This window comes from Coregonus lavaretus (assembly GCF_964263955.1).
Source record: "Coregonus lavaretus genome assembly, chromosome: 20".
Lineage (NCBI taxonomy): Eukaryota > Metazoa > Chordata > Actinopteri > Salmoniformes > Salmonidae > Coregonus > Coregonus lavaretus.
The window spans coordinates 9385955-9408443 of NC_140007.1; positions in this window are offsets into that span (position 1 = coordinate 9385955).

Below are 22489 nucleotides of genomic sequence, written 5' to 3' on the forward strand. Positions count from 1 at the left end.
ATGTTCGATCGGGTTCAAGTCTGGGCTCTGGCTGGGCTGTGTGCTTAGGGTCGTTGTCCAGTTAGAAGGTGAACCTTCACCCTAGTCTGAGGTCCTGAGCACTCTGGAGCAGGTTTTCAGCAAGGATCTCTCCGTACTTTGCTCCGTTCATCTTTGCCTTGATCCTGACTGGTCTCCCAGTCCCTGCCGCTGAAAAATATCCCCACAGCATAGGGATGGTGCCAGGTTTCCTCCAGACGTGACGCTTGGCATTCAGGCCAAAGAGTTCAATCTTGGTTTCATCAGACCAGAGAATCTTGTTTCTCATGGTCATGTGTCTTTTACTGAGGAGTGGCTTCCATCTGGCCACTCTACCATAAAGGCCTGATTGGTGGAGTGCTGCAGAGATGGTTGTACTTCTGGAAGGTTTTCTCATCTCCACAGAGGAACTCGCGCTCTGTCAGAGTGACCATCGGGTTCTTGGTCACCTCCCTGACCAATGCTGCAGACATTTTTTGGTACCCTTCCCCAGATCTGTGGCTCCACACAATCCTGTCTCGGAGCTCTACAGACAATTCCTTCGACCTCATGGCTTGGTTTTTCCTCTGACATGCACAGTCAGCTGTGGGACCTTATATAGACAGGTGTGTGCATTTCCAAATCATGTCCAATCAATTGAATTTCCCACAGGTGGACTCCAATTAAGTTGTAGAAACATCTCAAGGATGATCAATGAGGGTCTGAATACTTATACAAACGGTCTGAATAGTTATGTAAATAAGGCACTGTATATGACTGAAATATATAAATCCTTTCATTACAGTAACAGTCCTTGGATGAAGACACGGTAACGGTAACTGAAGATCTTAGATTACCATGACTGAATTAATTCATGCAGGGTCTTTATATCAGGTGAAATGTCCCATGTCGGCCATATTGTGTTGCTGGCCAGTGAATCATGTGGTGGTGAGTAAGAGGACGGTGGGACATCGTGGAGCACTGGGTGATGAATCTGTGACCTGAATCCTGTGAGGTCACCCAGATGGCGCTAAGAGCGATGAGGGGCCTTGTCCCCAATCCATCAGGGGCCGAGGGGTATAGAAAATAGCTATTTCATCTTCATATCGCCCCCCCCCCCTCCCCACGGAGCCAACTGACCGCTCATCAGACACATTTACTGTCATTTAACACTGTGGTCACGGGCAAGGTCATAGTCACACTGTATAGGCGCAAGGGTGAGTGTGTGTGTTTGTGTATGTGTGTGTGTGTGTGTGCGTGCGTGTGCGCGCACGTCTGTGTCTGTGTGTGAGCATTTCTGTCTGTTACCAGACCCACACACAGAGACCAAAGCAGCCTAGGAGCTGAAACTTCCCACATCCCCCAGGTGCCATAAATCACTATCTGACCCTGGAGGACTGATGTCATCCTACAGAGCACAGCCTCACCCTGGGCACACTCAAGGTTTTAGAGATGGGTTAGCCAGGGAATAGCTAGCTAGGGGATGTTGGGGAGTGGTTGGACCCATTAGACTTCGGTCTCTGACAGGCGTTAGTCTCAGGAGAGAGCTGTGGTAAAGCTGTGCTCTGTCCTTTAGTCTAGTGTACACATCAGTCTCCACCACTTTCTGGGCAATCTGAAATTCTGTCTGTTTGTGTCTGTGTGTCTTATATTTCAACCTTGTTGGAGATGTCGTACGAAGATTTGTGACACAGTCATGGAATTGCACGGTGTGAATGAGATGAACAGTTGTTGTAAACCAAACCTAAACATAAATAGTCGTGCTTTGACTTGTATCATGTATAAAATGGTTTTTCAAGTCAACCTAGAGAGCACTTTGTCAATCAGTCAGAGGGACATTCTCAGTGGAGAAGGGGGTTATACAGACCCATTCATGTCCCTTGAACGCAGAGAGAGCTCAGCTCTCCCTCTAGCCTGTAGCCTGGTCCAAGTGCAGGTGGATTATTTTCAATGGACATGCATCACATAAACCAGCCTGATATTATCTCATTTCCAATTCAATTAATTTATCTAAACTTTGAATAGAATAGGAGTTAGCCAATAGGATAGGCCAACTCAGGCTGTTTCTAGGCAGACTATCATCTATCCTATCATCTATCCTATTTAAAAAGGACTGAAGACAGAAACAGATACAGTGAGGGAAAAAAGTATTTGATACCCTGCTGATTTTGTATGTTTGCCCACTGACAAAGACATGATCAGTCTATAATTTTAATGGTAGGTTTATGTGAACAGTGAGAGACAGAATAACAACCACAAAATCCAGAAAAACGCATGTCAAAAATGTTATAAATTGATTTGCATTTTAATGAGGGAAATAAGTAATTGACCCCTCTGCAAAACATGACTTAGTAATTGGTGGCAAAACCCTTGTTGGCAATCACAGAGGTCAGACGTTTCTTGTAGTTGGCCACCAGGTTTGCACACATCTCAGGAGGGATTTTGTCCCATTCCTCTTTGCAGATCTTCTCCAAGTCATTAAGGTTTCGAGGCTGACGTTTGGCAACTCGAACCTTCAGCTCCCTCCACAGATTTTCTATGGGATTAAGGTCTGGAGACCGGCTAGGCCACTCCAGGACCTTAATGTGCCTCTTCTTGAGCCACTCCTTTGTTGCCTTGGCCGTGTGTTTTGGGTCATTGTCATGCTGGAATACCCATCCACGACCCATTTTCAATGCCCTGGCTGAGGGAAGGAGGTTCTGACCCAAGATAAGACGGTACATGGCCCCATCCATCGTCCCGTTGATGCGGTGAAGTTGTCCTGTCCCCTTTGCAGAAAAACACCCCTAAAGCATAATGTTTCCACCTCCATGTTTGATGGTGGGGATGGTGTTCTTGGGGTCATAGGCAGCATTCCTCATCCTCCAAACACGGCGAGTTGAGTTGATGCCAAAGAGCTCCATTTTGGTCTCATCTGACCACAACACTTTCACCCAGTTCTCCTCTGAATCATTCAGATGTTCATTGGTAAACTTCAGACGGGCCTATGTATGTGCTTTCTTGAGCAGGGGGACCTTGCGGGCGCTGCAGGATTTCAGTCCTTCACGGCGTAGTGTGTTACCAATTGTTTTCTTGGTGACTATGGTCCCAGCTGCCTTGAGATCATTGACAAGATCCTCCCGTGTAGTTCTGGGCTGATTCCTCACCGTTCTCATGATCATTGCAACTCCACAAGGTGAGATCTTGCATGGAGCCCCAGGCCGAGGGAGATTTACAGTTATTTTGTGTTTCTTCCATTTGCGAAAAATCGCACCAACTGTTGTCACCTTCTCACAAAGCTGCTTGGCGATGGTCTTGTAGCCCATTCCAGCCTTGTGTAGGTCTACAATCTTGTCCCTGACATCCTTGGAGAGCTCTTTGGTCTTGGCCATGGTGGAGAGTTTGGAATCGTGGACTTGATTGCTTCTGTGGACAGGTGTCTTTTATACAGGTAACGAGGTGAGATTAGGAGCACTCCCTTTAAGAGTGTGCTCCTAATCACAGCTCGTTACCTGTATAAAGGACACCTGGGAGCCAGAAATCTTTCTGATTGAGAGGGGGTCAAATACTATATATAACATTTTTCACATGCGTTTTTGTTTTTTTGTTTTTATTATTCTGTTTCTCACTGTTCAAATAAACCTACCATTAAAATAATAGACTGATAATTTCTTTGTCAGTGGGCAAACGTACAAAATCAGCAGGGGATCAAATACTTTTTCCCTCACTGTAATTTGGTTCCATTTCAACATAAACTCAGCAAAAAAAGAAAAGTTTTTTTTTTCAGGACTGTCTTTCAAAGATAATTAGTAAAAATCCAAATAACTTCACAGATCTTCATTGTAAAGGGTTTAAACACAGTTTCCCATGCTTGTTCAATGAACCATAAACAACTAATTAACATGCACCTGTGGAATGGTCGTTAAGAAACTAACAGTTTACAGACGGTAGGCAATTAAGGTCACAGTTATGAAAATTTAGGACACTATACTGACTCTGAAAACCCCCAAAAGAAAGATGCCCAGGGTCCCAGCTCATCTGCGTGAACGTGCCTTAGGCATGCTGCAAGGAGGCATGAGGACTGCAGATGTGGCCAGGGCAATAAATTGCAATGTCCGTACTGTAAGACACCTAAGACAGCGCTACAGGGAGACAGGACGGACAGCTGATTGTCCTCGCAGTGGCAGACCACGTGTAACAACACCTGCACAGGATCGGTACATCCGAACATCAGACCTGCGGGACAGGTACAGGATGGCAACACCAACTGCCCGAGTTACACCAGGAACGCACAATCCCTCCATCAGTGCTCAGACTGTCCGCAATAGGCTGAGAGAGGCTGGACTGAAGGCTTGTAGGTCTGTTGTAAGGCAGGTCCTCATCAGACATCACCGGCAACAACGTCGCCTATGGGCACAAACCCACTGCTGGACCAGACAGGATGCCAAAAAGTGCTCTTCACTGACAAGTTGCGGTTTTGTCTCACCAGGGGTGATGGTCGGATTCACGTTTATCGTTGAAGGAATGAGCGTTACACCGAGGCCTGTACTCTGGAGCGGGATAGATTTGGAGGTGGAGGGTCCGTTTTTATCTGGGGCGGTGTGTCACAGCATCATCGGACTGAGCTTGTTGTCATTGCAGGCAATCTCATCGCTGTGTGTTACAGGGAAGTCATCCTCCTCCCTCATGTGGTACCCTTCCTGGAGGCTCATCCTGACATGACCCTCCAGCATGACAATGCCACCAGCCATACTGCTTGTGATTTCCTGCAAGACAGGAATGTCAGTGTTCTGCCATGGCCAGCGACGAGCCCGGATCTCAATCCAATTGAGCACATCTGGGACCTGTTGGATCAGAGGGTGAGGGCTAGGGCCATTCCCCCCAGAAATGTCCGGGAACTTGCAGGTGCCTTGGTGGAAGAGTGGGGTAACATCTCACAGCAAGAACTGGCAAATGTGGTGCAGTCCATGATGAGGAGATGCACTGCAGTACTTAATGCAGCTGTGGCCACACTAGATACTGACTATTACTTTTGATTTTGACCCCCCTTTGTTCAGGGACACATTATTCAATTTCTGTAAGTCACATTTTACATTTTAGCAGACGCTCTTATCCAGAGCGACTTACAGGAGCAATTAGGGTTAAGTGCCTTGCTCAAGGGCACATCGACAGATCTTTCACCTAGTTGGCTCGGGGATTAGAACCAGCGACCTTTCGGTTACTGGCACAACGCTCTTAACCACTAAGCTACCTGCCGCATGTCTGTGGAACGTGTTCAGTTTATGTCTCAGTTATGTCATACAAATATATTACACATGTTAAGTTTGCTGAAAATAAACGCAGTTGACAGTGAGAGGACGTTTCTTTTTTTGCTGAGTTTATTTATAAATGAAACCAAAGTAGCTCTGACGAAAGCCAAGAGAACAAGAAACACTTTTCAATGAGTAAACTGAAATCCACTTTGGGTTAAAAAAAATACTTCTGTTTTCAAAGATGTAGCCTACAATTTAATAGGGTACTTGTGATCATTTTAAGGAGAACAAAAATTACTCAGCCTACATTTGAACATCACCGCAGAAGTTTCACTATTTGGCATCTTCATAATTAAGTAGCCTAGTTTTGTTGTTTGGCTACTTGAAGAGAAGTAGGGCCTATCACTCGCAGCCCACCTCTTCCAATGCATTGTGGAAAAGTGTGCATCGAATTCTCCTTGATGAAGAGCCGCAATGAGTATAACATCCTGGCATTTAAACCATACTCGATTTTCCAAAATTCACATAATATATAACACTCTATTTTCAAATACTTAGAATGCATCATGCGCGACTGCGTATTTCCCGCTATTCGTTTATTTAAGTAGTGCATCCCCATATCTAATTGATAAGCTGTTGTCAAAGCCAAAATTAGTATGACATCCAGGCATTTAAAAAATACTAGATTTTTTTTAAATATTCCATACTATTAAACATAGTTATTTTGCATATTTAAACGGCCTACTATTTAGGATGCAAGTATGGGTTTTCGGACATGGCTTATGAGTGTAATACTTGTTATTTTATGTATTATTTTATATGTATTTAGAGTGCATACATGAGGGGTTGTGTGTGAGTATGTAGAGAAACGAAATGAGTAAAATAATTCAATAAGGAAACAAAACACAAGGAAACAAAAAAAAAACACTAACAACCGCAAAGTCTACAGGGACATTTTTCTGTCTTCCAGAGATTTGAGACTGGGACGGAGGTTTAATTATGCACGCTCAAGTTTTCAGTTTTTTTGTCTTATTTCTTGTTTGTTTCACAATAAAACATATTTTGCATCTTCAAAGTGGTAGGCATGTTGTGTAAATCAAATGATACAAACCCCCCAAAAAACAATTTTAATTCCAGGTTGTAAGGCAACAAAGTAGGAAAAATGCAAGGGGGGTGAATACTTTCGCAAGCCATTGTACATAGTCTCTGATATCTTGGCAATCAGGTCTTAAGGTTCCTTCTTCTTTCAATTTCTAGACTGTGGTCGCTCAGTCTGTATTCTGGGAGGGTTTTTCTTCCTTTTACATCTTGGAGGCTCAGTTATTCTGCCAATGTAAATTTGGGATTTAGGGACAGATAAGAATCAAGTTTATTTTGCAGTTATGTTTGTCCAATTTTCAGTGTAGTTGTTTTTCAATTTTGGAGTCAATTTGTTTGATTTTTTTTTTTTAAGAAATGGAACTGTCTTTTGATTGGTATTTGGTTTCAATGTTGTTAGTGAGCTGCAGAGAGCTCTCTCTTTCTCTCGATCCATCTTTTTCATGGCCCAAGCTAGCCAAACAAACCCTTCTCAACACAAAACCCCTAAGGGCAGAAGCATAGAACCAGAAAGGCTAAACTAAACTTTGAGGTATGGTAAAGTAGACATATCGGCCCTGCATCCTCTTGTTGTGTCAGGGTTAGGATACGTTTAAACAAGCTCCTGTGGAGCACAATCAAAAGCACACAAATCACGTTGGCGGTGGAGTTCAGGGTTGGGTTGTTGTTTTTCAGATGCTAGCGCAAAATCATCTGCATTTCAAATAGCAGGTTAGAGAAATATAAAAATAAATACATCCAGCGAGAACATAAAAGCAAACAAGCTTAGAAGAATGTACAAAGAATTGCTTGAGGATATTGCCAGTACAGCCATTAATGTTTGTATTGACCATTAGGAATAGGAACACCCACAGGTTATTGGATTGTGTCCGATGTTCTTGTTCACATTGTTCTTCTCTACAATGTGATCTCATCTTCACTCGAAGGACAGTAGTGTAAGAGAAGTAACATGATTGGTTTTTGGTCTCTCTCTTTGTCACTCTCTTTCTCTCCCTCTCTTCACTGCCTTCATCTCTATAGATGAGGATGATACGCGAGGAGAGGGCTCTGAAAAGACCTCAACAAGGCCTCTACTTTGTGTCTCCCATGTATCTCTCTCACCCATCTCCTCTGTTTTCCATCTCTTTGTTATCCTGGAACATACACTACATTACCAAAAGTATGTGGACACCTGCTCGTCGAACATCTCATTCCAAAATCATGGGCATTAATATGGAGTTGGTCCCCACTTTGCTGCTATAACAGCCTCCACTCTTCTGGGAAGGCTTTCCACTAGATGTTGGAACATTGCTGCGGGGGCTTGCTTCCATTCAGCCACAAGAGCATTAGTGAGGTCGGGCACTGATGTTGGGCGATTAGGCCTGGCTCGCAGTCAGTGTTCCAATTCATTCCAAAGGTGCTCGCTGGGGTTGAGGTTAGGGCTCTGTGCAGGCCAGTCAAGTTCTTCCACACCGATCTTGACAAACCATTTCTGAATTCACCTCGGTTTGTGTACCGGGGCATTGTCATGCTGAAACAGGAAAGGGCCTTCCCCAAACTGTTGCCACAAAGTTGGAAGCGCAGAATCTTCTAGAATGTATGCTGTAGCGTTAAGATTTCCCTTCACTGGAACTAAGGGGCCAAGCCCGAACCATGAAAAACAGCCCAGACCATTATTCCTTCTCCACCAAACTTTGGAGTTGGCACTATGCATTGGGGCAGGTAACGTTCTCCTGGCATCCGCCAAACCCAGATTTGTCCATCGGACTGCCAGATGGTGAAGCGTAATTCATCACTCCAGAACAGTTCTTGTGCCTACGTTGCTTCCAGAGGCAGTTTGGAACTCGGTAGTGAGTATTGAAACCGAGGCCAGACGATTTTTACGCACTTCAGCACTCGGCAGTCCCGTTTTGTGAGCTTGTTTGGCCTACCACTCCACAGCTGAGCCGTTGCTGCTCCCAGACGTTTCCACTTCACAATAACAGCACTTACAGTTGACCGGGCAGCTCTAGCAGGGCCGAAATTTGACGAACTGACTTGTTGGAAAGGTGGCATCCTATGACGGTGCCATGTTGAAAGTCACTGATCTCTTCAGTAAGGCCACTCTACTGCCAATGTTTGTCTATGGAGATTGCATGGCTGTGTGCTAAAACAAATTATACACCTAACCATCTCTCTCTCCATCCCCCTCTCTTTCTCTCTGTCTCCAGTGGCCTCGCAGTATCCACTCCTCGGGAGCTAGCCGATCGATAGACAGCAACAGCCTTTCAATGAGATCTCCCACGTGCTACATGAGAAAGAGAACGCTTCTCAATCAGACCGATAACCCTGTCCATCTGTTCCTTTTGATTCCTCCCCTCTCTCCTCCTTTCTCCAGTTCTATATATACAATCTCCCCTTTCCCTCTGTTTTGCTGTGTGTTGCTGTGCAGGGCCTGGCGTGGCGAGGGAAGGGAAGGGGAGGATTATAGGAGGGCGCTGGTCATAGGTCACGAATGAAGACTTGTTTGAAGATCAATGGCAAGGGATGGTGAAGGGTAGGGATTCATATTTTCCAGCAAATCTACCAAGTTTTAATACCGGGAACAATTCATATTTATCACGAAAGTCCCAGGAAATAGAGCAAAATCGTAAGTGCCCATTTAAATTCTTTAAAACCAACACATGATCATCTATAGTTTTCTCCCCAAATAAGAGGGGCGCTGTGCCACCTGGTCGGTTTGGCTGCGCCACTATGTAAAGATTTCAGAACAACTGAAACTGATATTTAGTAATGATAGAGTAATTACGTGTGTCTTTGATCTCCAATGACGTTGTGAATTGCAAAACAGGCCTTTCATAAATTCAGAGCATTATCATGGTCCTCAATTAATTCAGTGCATTTCAGCAGTAGGCTATCTCAACACAGAGTGCACTCAGGGCGCACAGCGCGCACTATAGTATAGCGTTGTTGAATCATACAAATTTTGTAACGGCAGTCAAACAAATGTCAAATGACCAAAGTTGCTAAGCTTGCTAGATAACCTCCTCCAACAAATGACAGAATATCTCCTATATTTGGCCAAATCGAGTTGATGATTATACAGAGCAGATCAGCTCTAATAACAGAGAGAGTTTAAATAGTTTAAATATCAAGGTATCTTAACGGGGACCAACTCTGTTTAAAAAATATCAATTTCCACTCTCATACTGTTTGTTCAGCACACATTCTCTACCGAAGCTCTCATATGGGCAGCAAGTAGGAGAAAGTGCAGAGAAGCGGGGGAAATGTTATAGCGGTATTTTGACATGCATAGGCGAGCAACCTCTGGATTACAGAATACATTTAGGAATTTTCATGAGTTAGGATTTTGGTTTTCAGTGAAATTGGGACTGGATAGGAAAATACAGCCTAGGCTCTAGGACAGGAGAAGATATAATTTTCCCTCATGCCTCTCTGAATTGTTATGAGACTTCATGTCTGTGACAGAGATGCCTATTTAGTGAATTGTGCAAAGGCCTATCAAATTTGTGACTGTCAGAAGAGTCACAATGACAACTCAAAGAGGCTTCTTTTATAGGCTTTACTGTAGGGTATTCCTGTAGGATTTATTAAATGCATTCGGGCAGTGTCAGTTATGCCGGCCACTAGGGGCAACAGTGAGCGCTATTACCTTCATGTAGGTTTTGGTTTTGCTAGGGCATTGTGGACGGGTTGGTGGATGGGCGTAAGAATCTGCCTCTGATTCCAAAGGTTGCAAATTTGAATCCAGCGATAGAAGGTTGTTTTTTGGATTTTTGTTTTAAGCCTATCCCAAACCTTAACCCTTAACTTAACCATTCAGAGTAAATGCCTAACCTTAAGATTTCGGAGTTAATGCCTAAACTTAACCCTAACCTTAGAAATTCGGAGTTAATGCCTAAACTTAACCTTAAACACTTTGAAATTTGACGTTTGCAACAACTTCGAAATTTGACGTTTGAGAAACATACAGTGGGGAGAACAAGTATTTGATACACTGCCGATTTTGCAGGTTTTCCTACTTACAAAGCATGTAGAGGTCTGTAATTTTTATCATAGGTACACTTCATCTGTGCGAGACGGAATCTCTTTTATACAGGTAACGAGTTCAAACAGGTGCAGTTAATACAGGTAATGAGTGGAGAACAGGAGGGTTTCTTAAAGAAAAACTAACAGGTCTGTGAGAGCCGGAATTCTTATTGGTTGGTAGGTGATCAAATACTTATGTCATGCAATAAAATGCAAATTAATTACTTAAAAATCATAGAATGTGATTTTCTGGATTTTTGTTTTAGATTCCGTCTCTCACAGTTGAAGTGTACCTATGATAAATTTTTACAGACCTCTACATGCTTTTTAAGTAGGAAAACCTGCAAAATCGGCGGTGTATCAAATACTTGTTCTCCCCACTGTAGATGAACATCTAATTCTGACTTGAGACTTTGAGAGCTAGTTGAGTTATGCGTGTGCTTTGTATTTATAGAGCCTTTGTGTGAAGTAAACACCCTAGACTAAAGGCTTCCATGCGACAACCTGTTTGGATAATGTGCAATTACATTTTTTGCTAATCTGATGCTGCGCATGTTGTGTATTTTGGAATTGTATTAGTGCCAACATTGAAGAAAAATGTTCTAATTTCCTGGGTCTTGTCATTACATTTTTTGGAGAAATGTGAAGATTGTTACCGGGACAGTCCTGGGATCCCAGTTACCCATGTTAATCCCTAGTGACGGGTCTCCAACGAACCACATGTAGATTACCTCAGAGTAGAACAGGGAAGCTATAGCAGCGGATGCAGCATGGGAACAGGGAGCAGGCGGAGAGTCAGGCAGTGAGACACTGAGCCCTGTGGCTGGGCAGCCTGGCAATAAAACCCCCTGAGCAAGGCAATAGCTGTCAAATAAAGCAAGAGGTGGTCAATACTCCGGCCTTCCACATGTCTGCTGCTGCCGTGTCTCTGGAGACTGACACTCTATCTATCTATCTATCTATCTATCTATCTATCTATCTATCTATCTATCTATCTATCTATCTATCTATCTATCTATCTATCTATCTATCTATCTATCTATCTATCTATCTATCTATCTATCTATCTATCTATCTATCTATCTATCTATCTATCTATCTATCTATCTATCTATCTATCTATCTATCTATCTATCTATCTATCTATCTATCTATCTATCTATCTATCTATCTATCTATCTATCTATCTATCTATCTATCTATCTATCTATCTATCTATCTATCTATCTATCTATCTATCTATCTATCTATCTATCTATCTATCTATCTATCTATCTATCTATCTATCTATCTATCTATCTATCTATCTATCTATCTATCTATCTATCTATCTATCTATCTATCTATCTATCTATCTATCTATCTATCTATCTATCTATCTATCTATCTATCTATCTATCTATCTATCTATCTATCTATCTATCTATCTATCTATCTATCTATCTATCTATCTATCTATCTATCTATCTCACGGTCCGTTCTGTCTGTCTATTGCTCTTTCTTCATCTGTATCACTCTCTCTCTTCACAGATGTATTTGTTTTGTGTATGTGTGTATGCGTGTGTGCATGCTTTTGTGCATGTATTCATGTGTATGTGTGTATGTGTGTGTGTGTGTGCATGCAATGTGTGTTGTTTTTTGCATCTGTGTGCTTGTCTGCTTCTAGCTGTAGTCTAGGTGCCAAATAAACAGTAGCCTAGTAGTAATGCAGGTTGGTAATGAAATTTGCAGGTGAGCGGCATTACTGGAGACTGTGTCAGCATTTTCCCTCCCAGAAATCCATAACAGCCATTATTAAACACCATGGGGGGTGTGGACAAAATAGCAAAGCACTTACCAAATCTGCTTTGCTGTTGTTTAAGTGGGCAGGTGTGATTTCCAACTGTGCAACATATGCAGTGTCCACAGCAGGTAAGATGCTGATCTAATTTGCCAATCATTGCTGATAGTGATGAAAGGCATATCAAGGAAAACAACATACAATGAAGTGTAGATTACTATTAAGTTAATGGTAAGCAAATGCATGTCAAGTGCATGTGCCCTCAACCCATGGAACAGATATTTGTGGAATTGGACAAGGTGAAGGTAAGAGGAAAACATGACTCAGTCTCCGTGGGATGGTGTGTGTGTGTGTGTGTGTGTGTGTGTGTGTGTGTGTGTGTGCGCGTGTGAGTGCGCGTGTGTGTTTCTGTGTTTGTACTTGTGTGCCTGAGAGCATTCACGTTTGTGTTTGTGTTCGTGGGTTTTATGTGATTGGGACACACCTATAGTACCTGTACTATAACCGGGGCGGACATGTTCATCAATAACACCATAATGTGATGGGGACAGTGGGAGGAAGTGGAGGTGGTTAACGTCACATTGTTCGCTGCACAGATGAGTTTTTAATTGTGCAATTAATGTTAGGGAAATGTAGTCCGGAGACAGGGGGAATAGCTTCTCTCAGAGGGATCTAAGGGCTACTTTGCCATGGTATAAAGAAGAGAAAAAAATAAGGGAATGGGGAAGAGAAAGAATAAATGAGAGCGTTTGTCTCGGACAGAATATTCAGGAAATGATGATGGTGAGGATAATGACGTCAATACTTCTATTACTTTTTTCTTGTAATCTATTCACACCAAAGTTTTTGCTCCTATTGAATTACTTTATATTTATTCCATTGAAATTCTGAAGTCATCAAAGGTATCGCTGGTGGTATGCATGGTACTGTTCATTGGGTTGTAATAATGAAGTCGTCCTTGGGCTTTGGGTGTTATTTTTCAATATAAAAACACCCTGGTACAAAAAAGGCAGAACTCCGCTGCCTTTCGCTTTACAGTATCTAATTCATAATATGACCTTCCTCATTTGAGTGAATAAGTGAGTGTGTGTCTGTGTGTGTGTGTGTGTGTGTGTGTGTGTGTGTGTGTCAGATTTACAGATTAACTTTGCATGTGTTACTGCTTCCCCATAAGGAGAGGCACGGCCGGGCCATGTTCCGGTGAGTTCATATCCTCAATATTGAGTGTGTCTGGCTGTACATGCTACAGATAGAACAGGCAGTGGGTGGGTGGGTGTGTGTATGTGTGTGTGTCTTGTCCCCCTCGCCCCCGTCGCCGTCCGCGCCTCCAGCTCCACCTGCTTTAATACAAGTGGAGAGATATCATCTTCCATTCTGCTCTTTTTTTCAGCAAGGTTGATGTGAGGGTCCTTAGACGTCCATTCATGGCATTAATTACCTGATAAGGTTTGCTGAGGTGAGAGGGATGGACTGAGAAAGGCTACAGAGAGAGAAAGGGTGAGCTGACCTACCTAATATACACACGGGAGCCTGTAAGCACTTACAGTATTATCCCCTAATCTTATCTCTTGTACTATCTTCCTACATCCTCAAAACGTCAACACAACTCTGTTCACTGACTGTATCTGGTTCTGTATGCTCTGACCAGGGATATACCACAGCCAACATGGATTAACTTTGGGAGGCTAGATATTTTCAGAGGCAACTTGTGTGGATTCGTGTTTTCCTCCCTGAGTTAAAGTGACTGTGAGACATGTCAAGGGAGATTGAGATGGCTTCCGGATCACCCCTGTAGATGGAATCCGTATTGGAACACTGCTTCCCCTCCCTTCTTTCTCTCTCACTCTCTGCTCTCTCCATCTCTGGAACACCCAAGGCGTTGACTCACAGGGCAGGGCAATAAACGAAACGTAAAGTTAATTCACTTTAAACTCCATCAAGCGTTTTCCCCTGTCGCACGGAACACATCAATACACTGCCTACGACGTCAATAGGCAGCCATCTGCTCAACTGCCTAGCTCCGCTACAGAAGAACCAAAGGCAGGGGTTCATCTGGGAGATTCATCCCAGGAGGGGCATGCCTTGTGTTGGCAGGGGTGGTCAGGATTGTCAGGGGTCTCTGCGTCGTTTCACCTCTCCCGTGTTCTCCTACTACGCTTTCTCGTCTACCCACTCCAGGTGTGTGTGTGAAACTCAGCTGACTTAACTTTTGCCGTTGTTGACCGGGGCTTAACCCAGCTCCCTGAGGAGAAACATTACAGTGTTCTGTGTTTAGTGTGGAGGTGAGGAGATGGGGCTATAAAAAGAGAGACAACACGATTAGACCGATGTTCTCTGTTTGCCAATGTTCTGAGACAATCGGATACAAATACATAAAGCAATTACACCTACATTACACACACAGACACACACAAACCTGTTAAAAACAAAAGAAAGAAAGCATCTCAAAATGAGATTGGGATTCAGTAATCAGTGTGGACTGTGGATGGACCGGAAAATTCAATTGCATTTCTCTGCAGAGGAAACTCCATAAACACAACAGATTATATTATACTGTCAGCACCTATGAATCACAATGAAAACAGCTTCCTAATGTTTTCTTCGGGCTGGAAAGAGTCATATGAATTATTTTCCATCACCCCTGGCTAAGTTTTAAATATGTAGCTACTTGCTTGGAATAGTCTGACCACTGTTACAATGTTTTAGTTGAAAGAGTCAACTTGACTACGTTCATACAGGGTTAATATTTTTTTCAGTGTTTTTTGGCATAGTCTGATGTTGCGTTCCTGATTGTAATGTACATATTTCAAGATGTATGAGCTTTCCTATATTCCCACAGCAATTAGCACAGTCTCCACCTTTCTAGACACACACTTCATTAACACCTCCGAAGTCCCAGTCCTCTCTTTTCATGGATACGAGTCGACGCTGTCGGCCGTTCTGATACCAGATGTTTCTGTGTAAAGCATGCAACGCTGCTACAGTGGTAAAAAGTTTTTAGAAAAACAGAGTGAAAGGCAGAGTGGGAAGTCCCCCAGGACTATCAGTCACAATACTGTAGCACTTAGGATCTAAAATAGAACTGGCCAGTGAGCATAATGAGGTATTTTAAGTGCTTAACGTAATACAGTCAGTTATAATGAAGGTCCTGTGGGACGGAGAGGCTTGGCGCTATTGTCACTCTGCTGCGGGACTTGCTCGCTTGTGTTTACATTTACAGACAGAGGGAGAAGAGGGGGATGATGGTGGAGGGGATGGAAATGGGGAGAGATAAAGGGATATGTAAAGGAAGGAATAGACAGAGAGAACTACAGACATACCAAGAAAACAGAGGGAGTGAGAGATAATTAACATATCGTAACCTTCATCAGACAAGCTAAGTGACCCAAAAGTCACATCGCACTTCTTAGTCAGTTAAGCCAACTGTAATCAATGTGCAACAGCCTAAATCTTGCTTCCTTCGGACAAAGTGCATTTTGACAAACTACTCCAAAAAATGTCAGCGACAGAAATGTGGAATGTTTACAGAATGTGTCCTTCATGACAACGGCAATGCAATATCAATGAAGATCTGCTCTAACATTCAATTTCTAACGTTCTCTCTCTTTTTGTCCATCTCTCTCTCTCCCTCTCTCCCTTCCTCCATCCCTCCCACTCTTCCCTTCCCTCTCCCTAGCGCCCTCACTCTGTAGTGCTAAATAATATTTAAGAATCTAGATTTGATAAACCTGACTATTTGAATCCATTTGATATTATAGTAAAACTATGTGCAATCAAGTATTATGCGTTTAGCTGACTAAGATCAAGAATTGGTCACGAGAAGCGAATGCAAAACGCAAGTATTATTTAATAATTTCGTAAAATGAATGAAATCACATACATCACACGCATTAACAAACATTACAAGGCATTATTCTAGGCATGATCAGAGAGGGAGAGAGTGCGAGAAAAGCCGTGCCCCAAGAGTCCCTGGGGTGGAGAGAGAAAGCGAGAGAGAGTGTATCTCACCAGTGCAGGTCAGGAACAAAAGAAAAAGAGAAAGAGACAGAAATACCCTTTTATAAGCATCTGAGTTGTTTGGATTCAAAATCTGAGTTGTTGACCAACAGTATTACTGTTGAGTTAACTTCCAATCAGATATCAGACCTACATGATTTAAAGACAACAAAATATCTGCTACCCAGAGGTGTGACAGAATGGGGGTTGTAGAAATAATGCATAATTCCTAAAACAACACAAAGGAAATTCTTGCATACGGTTGATAAGAGTCACTTCGGGGGCTGCCCTACACCTCCATCTCTCTGATGAATGCACCACTTGATGTTGACAGTAGATTGATACAGGTTGTTAATGACTGATGTTTTATTAATGAGGCTATAATCAGATTACCTGCAGGGGGACAAGCTCTATCCATCTCTTTGATCATTCAGCCCAACAATGGAGGAATTAGAGTCACAGGGAATACAGCCACATGTCCTGCTTCACACTTACAGTTCCGTACTTACATTGTAAATATGGTACTGGAACTGACTGGCCCTGTATATATTATGCTTACTTACTTTCTCGTATTCTTATTCTTATTTCTTGTGTGTGTTTTTGTTCTACCTTATGTTATTTTTAGTACTACATTGTTATTGATTACTGCATTGTTGGGTTTAGAGCTTGCAGGAGGCATTTCACTGTACTTGTGCATGTGGCATTAAAACTTGAAACTTGAAACTTAACACTAGCTGAACTTGCATCTAGAAATTAGAGGAGCAAGCTTTCCACTGGCCAACTCTGGCTAGATTCACAAATAAAATGGCGCAATCAAAAGTACTACAAGCTACTATCAGGGACAAACAACACTGATCATTACATTTTTGTGAACATGATTCATTATGTAGACCATTCAGAGTAGCAGTCTGGAATTCACAGATAGTGTAGACCGAGAGAAACATGGACTGTTTCTAAAGCCGCCCACCTCTGTCACAAGGCACATTAAATCAAATCAAATTGAATTTGTCACATGCTTCGTAAACAACAGGTGTAGACTAACAGTGAAATGCTTACTTACGGGCCCCTTCCCAACAATGCCGAGAGGAAAAAAAAGATAAATAATAGAAAAATAATAACACAAGGAATAAATACACAATGAGTATCGAGTTACGATAACTTGGCTATATACACGGGGTACCAGTACCAAGTAGATGTGCAGGGATACGAGGTAATTGAGGTAGAAATGTACATATAGGTAGGGATAAAGTGACTAGGCAACAGGATAGATAATAAACAGTAACAGCAGCGTATGTGATGAATCAAAAGAGTTGGTGCAAAAAGGGTCAATGCAGATGGTTAACTATTTAACTAACTATTTAGCAGTCTTATGGCTTGGGGGTAGATGCTGTTCAGGGTCCTATTGGTTCCAGACTTGGTGCATCGGTACCGCTTGCCGTGCAGTAGCAGAAAGAATGGTCTATGGCCTGGATGGCAGGGAGTTCAGCCCCAGGAATGTACTGGGCCATACGCACTACCCTCTGTAGCACCTTGCGGTCAGATGCCAAGCAGTTGCCATACCAAGCAGAGATGCAGCCAGTCAAGATGCTCTCAATGGTGCAGCTGTATAACTTTTCAAGAATCTTTTCAGCCTCCTGAGGGGGAAGAGGCATTGTCATGGCCTATTCACTACTGTGTTGGTGTGTGGACCATGATAATTCCTTAGTGATGTGGACACCGAGGACCTTGAAGCTCTCGACCTGCTCCACTACAGCCCTGTCGATGTGGATGGGGGTGTGCTCAGCCATCCGTTTCCTGTAGTGCACAATCAGCACCTTTGTCTCGCTGACGTTGAATGAGAGGTTGTTGACCTGGCACCACACTGCCAGGTCTCTGACCTCCTCCCTGGTGGCTGTCTCATCATCATCGGTGATCAGGCTGGCCACCGTCGTGTCGTCTGCAAACTTAATGATTGTGTTGGAGTTGTGCAGTCGTGGATGAACAGGGAGTTCATCTTTAAAGTCATCACAGCTAAACATGGCAAGGTGTAATCCTTGCCATAGTCTTCATTTGGACATACAGGTAACTGCCTAAATAAAGGAAACACCAACATAAAGTGTCTTAATAGGGCATTGGGCCTCCACGAGCCAGAACAGCTTCAATGCACCTTGGCATAGATTCTACAAGTGTCTAGAGCTCTATTGGAGGGATGCGACACCATTCCTCCACAAGGAATTCCATCATTTGGTGTTTGGTTGATGGTGGTGGAAAACACTGTCTCAGGCGCCGCTCCAGAATCTCCCATAAGTGTTCAATTGGGTTGAGATCTGGTGACTGAGACGGCCATGGCATATGTTTTGAAAAATTTATGAAAAAGGTATGCACTCACTAACTGTAAGTCGCTCTGGATAAGAGCGTCTGCTAAATGACTAAAATGTAAATGTAAAAAATTTGCACAGGAGCCCTAAGCACGCACCCCTGAGGGGCCCCCGTTGTTGAGGGTCAGCATGGCTGATGTGTTGTTGTCTACCCTCACCACTGGGGGCGACCCGTCAGGAAGTCTAGGACCCAGTTTCAGAGGGAGGTGTTTAATCCCAGGGTCCTTAGAATAGTGATGAGCTTGGAGGGCACTATGGTTTTGAACGCTGAGCTAGAGTCAATGAACAGAATTCTCACGTAGGTGTTCCTTTTGTCCAGGTGAGAAAGGGCAGTGTGGAGTGCAATAGAGATTTTGTCATCTTGGATCTGTTCGGGCGGTATGCAAATTGGAGTGTGTCTGGGATGATGGTGTTGATGTGAGCCATGACCAGCCTTTCAAAGCATTTCATGGCAACAGATCTGAGTGCTACGGGGCGATAGTCATTTAGACAGGTTACCTTGGTGTTCTTGGGCACAGGGACTATGGTGGTCTGCTTGAAACATGTACACTCAGTGGCCATTTTATTAGGTTCGCTCCTACAGACAGTGAGTCATGTGGCTGTGGCTTGCTAAATAAAGCAGGCAGACAGGCATCAAGGCATTCAGTTACTGTCTGATTGAACATTAGAATGATTAGAACGACTTTGAGTGACTTTGAGCATGGTATGATTGTCGGTGCTATGCGTGCCGGTTCCATTATCTCAGAAACGGACAGCCTCCTGTGCTTTTCATGCTCGACAGTGTCTAGGGTTTACCGAGAATGGTGCGACAAACAAAAAACATCCAGTCAGCGGGAGTCCTGTGGGCGAAAACAGCTTATTGATGAGAGGTCGAAGGAGAATGGCAAGAATTGTGCAAGCAAACAGGCGGGCCACAAACAGGCAAATAACGGCGCAGTACAACAGTGGTGGTCAGAACGGCATCTCGGAACACACAACTCGGCGGCCCTTGTCACGGATGGGCTATTACAGCAGACGACCACGCCAGGTTCCACTCCTATCAGCTAAAAACTGAAACGGCTTCAGTGGGCACGGGATCACCAACGCTGGACAATTGAGGAGTGGAAAAAACGTTGCCTGGTCCGACGAATCCTGGTTCCTGTTGCGTCATGCTGATGGCAGAGACAGGATTTGGCATAAGCAGCATGAGTCCATTTTGATTTGATTAATCAGGATCTGCATTAGCTGACGCCAATGGCGACAGCTAGTCTTACTGGGTTCTGATGGCCCCATCCTGCCTGGTGTCAACAGTACAGGCTGGTGGCGGTGGTGTAATGGTGTGGTGAAAGGTTAGGTCCCTTGATATCAATTGAGCAATGTTTCCATGCCCCGAAGAATTCAGGCTGTTCTGCAGGTAAAGGTGGGTCCGACCCGGTACTAGATGGGTGTCGTTAATAAACTGGCCACTGAGTGTAGGTATTACAGACCGGGTCAGGGAGGGGTTAAAAATGTCAATGAAGACACTTGCCAGCTGGTCAGTACATGCTCTGAGTACGCGTTCTGATAATTCATCTGGCCCTGCGGTCTTGTGAAACTTAACCTGTTTAAAGATCTTACTCACAACGGCTACGGAGAGCGTGATCACACAGTTATCCAGAACAGCTGATGCTCTCATGCATGGTTTAGTGTTGCTAGCCTCGTAGCGAGCATAGAATGTATTTAGCTCGTCTGGTAGGCTAGACAGCTCGCGGCTGGGTTTCCCTTTGTAATCCGTGATAGTTTGCAAGTCCTGCCACATCCAACAAGCGTCAGAATCGGTGTAGTAGGATTCGATCTTGGTCCTGTATTGATGCTTTGCCTGCTTGATAGTTATTCGGAGGGTGTAGCGGGATTTCTTATAAACGTCCGGATTAGTGTCCCGCTCCTTGAAAGTGCCAGCTTTAGCCTTTAGTTAATTTCGGATGTTGACTGTAATCTATGGCTTTTGGTTGGGATATGTACGTACGGTCACTGTGGGGCTGACAGAACGTATTCCAGTCTGTGCTAGCGAGACATTCCTGTAACTTAGCATCTGCTTCATCGGACCACGTCCGTATTGAGAGCGTCACTAGTACTTCCTGATTCAGTTTTTGCTTGTAAGCAGGAATCAGGAGGATGGAGTTATGGTCAGCTTTGCCAAATGGAGGGCGAGGGAGAACTTTGCTTGAGTCTCTGTGTGTGGAGTAAAGGTGATCTAGAGTTTTTTCATCTCTAGTTGCACAGGTGACATGCTGGTAGAAATGAGGTAAAATGGATTTCAGTTTTCCTGCATTAAAGTCATCGGCTACTAGGAGCGCCGTCACTGGGTAAGCATTTTTTTAGTGGCTCCGGGAAAAAAACATATTAGAGGTGAAAGGTGAGAGGTCATAAGGTTATGATGGCTCTCCTGGGAGAAGAGCTGACATATCCGCTACCCCCCAGGCTTGCTGCCTTTCCCCTCTCTCCCCACTCTCCCCTCTTTCTTTCCCCTCTTCCCTCTAGGGCAGGGTTCTTCAATTCCGGTCCTGGAGGGCCGAAACACTTCTGTTTTTTATTTCTACCTGGTAGTTAATTGCACTCACCTGGTGTCCCAGGTCTGATTTAGCCCCTGATTAGAAGGAGAGGATGAAAAACAGAGGTGTTTCGGCCCTCCAGGACCAGAATTGAAGAACCCTGCTCTAGGGTTTCCCCTAACCTGGTTCCTGGCTCCCTACACAGGAAACACCCCTGCTGACTGGGAACACCCTTACTGATTTATTAAAACACCTCAGGCATACTTGTCTCCTTCCATCATTCACACATTGCTGCTATTGTCACCCCCAAGGGGAAATGTCCTTGGCTGCCTCATCAACACCAGGTTTTGATGGCCTGACCCACTCAAAGAGTGGGATGGGGGGGTTCTCTTTCGGCTGTGAGAGAGAGTGACATCCAGGGTAGGATTTAATGACCTGGTTTGAAGAGAGTTGAGGGGAGGATGTGTGGTACATCAATGGACTATGTAGCACATAACATCACAAGTTCAACCACACTCTCCTCTCTATGTAAGCAATCCAGGACCCAGGTCCCAGCATTCAGGGCCATGGACATGGTCACTTAATGGATTTTCAGGACCATGGACAGTGCCACTAAAACAAAGGAAGGGAAACACAATCTGAATCTCACAACCACTCTTCTTGCACAAGATAAAGCATAGTAAAAAAGCAGGTGATCTGCAGGAAAGCGTACATTACTGGTTAACTTTTTAACAGTGATTTATGGTGCTTGTGTGATTGAGGTGTCAAGATTTATGACCAGAGCGGCTGACAGCAATTACTCCCCAAACACTTTGATAGATCAGATTATTAATGTGAGTACACAGGTACGCAGCCACTCTGGGCTCTTTGGAAAGGTTAGATTTATCATGGTGACATTTTGCTTGTATTATGCACCCAAGTTCCCCTGATGTGGTCAGGTACTGTAGACAGAGGAAGGACGGGGTGGTACCCCTCAAATAGTACCCTCATAACCACCCTCAACCCACCTGGAGAAAGGAAGATAAAAGGAACAGTCAAGCCTAAATATGTGACTCGTTTCAGGAAACTAGGCGTGAGTCACAGGAGAGCCATTTGAACGGAAAACATTTTTTCTATCAAAATGCGTTTTTTGTCAGAAATGCCTTCTGGAACATGTGAACTTTCATGTGCCTTAATAACAAACTTGTATGCCATCTGTAAATACGAATGCAATTGTTAAATTACGAGCCTAGTTGGTTTATCCACAGAAAAATACCTTCCCACTAGCCATGACTGGCTGAGATAATGAGGGGGCTGGACATGCCGAGAGAGGAGTTCAGATTGGTCTGCCATGTAGAAGACTTCTGTCTATTTGAGCTGGTCAGTATGTGTAGGTAATCCTGTCTAACGGTGCTTTTCTTTAAATGTATCGTGTAGTGGAGCTGCATCAGTGTTGCTCTCCACTTTCTGGAGGATCGAGTTTTGAAATCAGTGGAATTAGAGTATGATCGCTAAAGAGATAACATCTTCAAA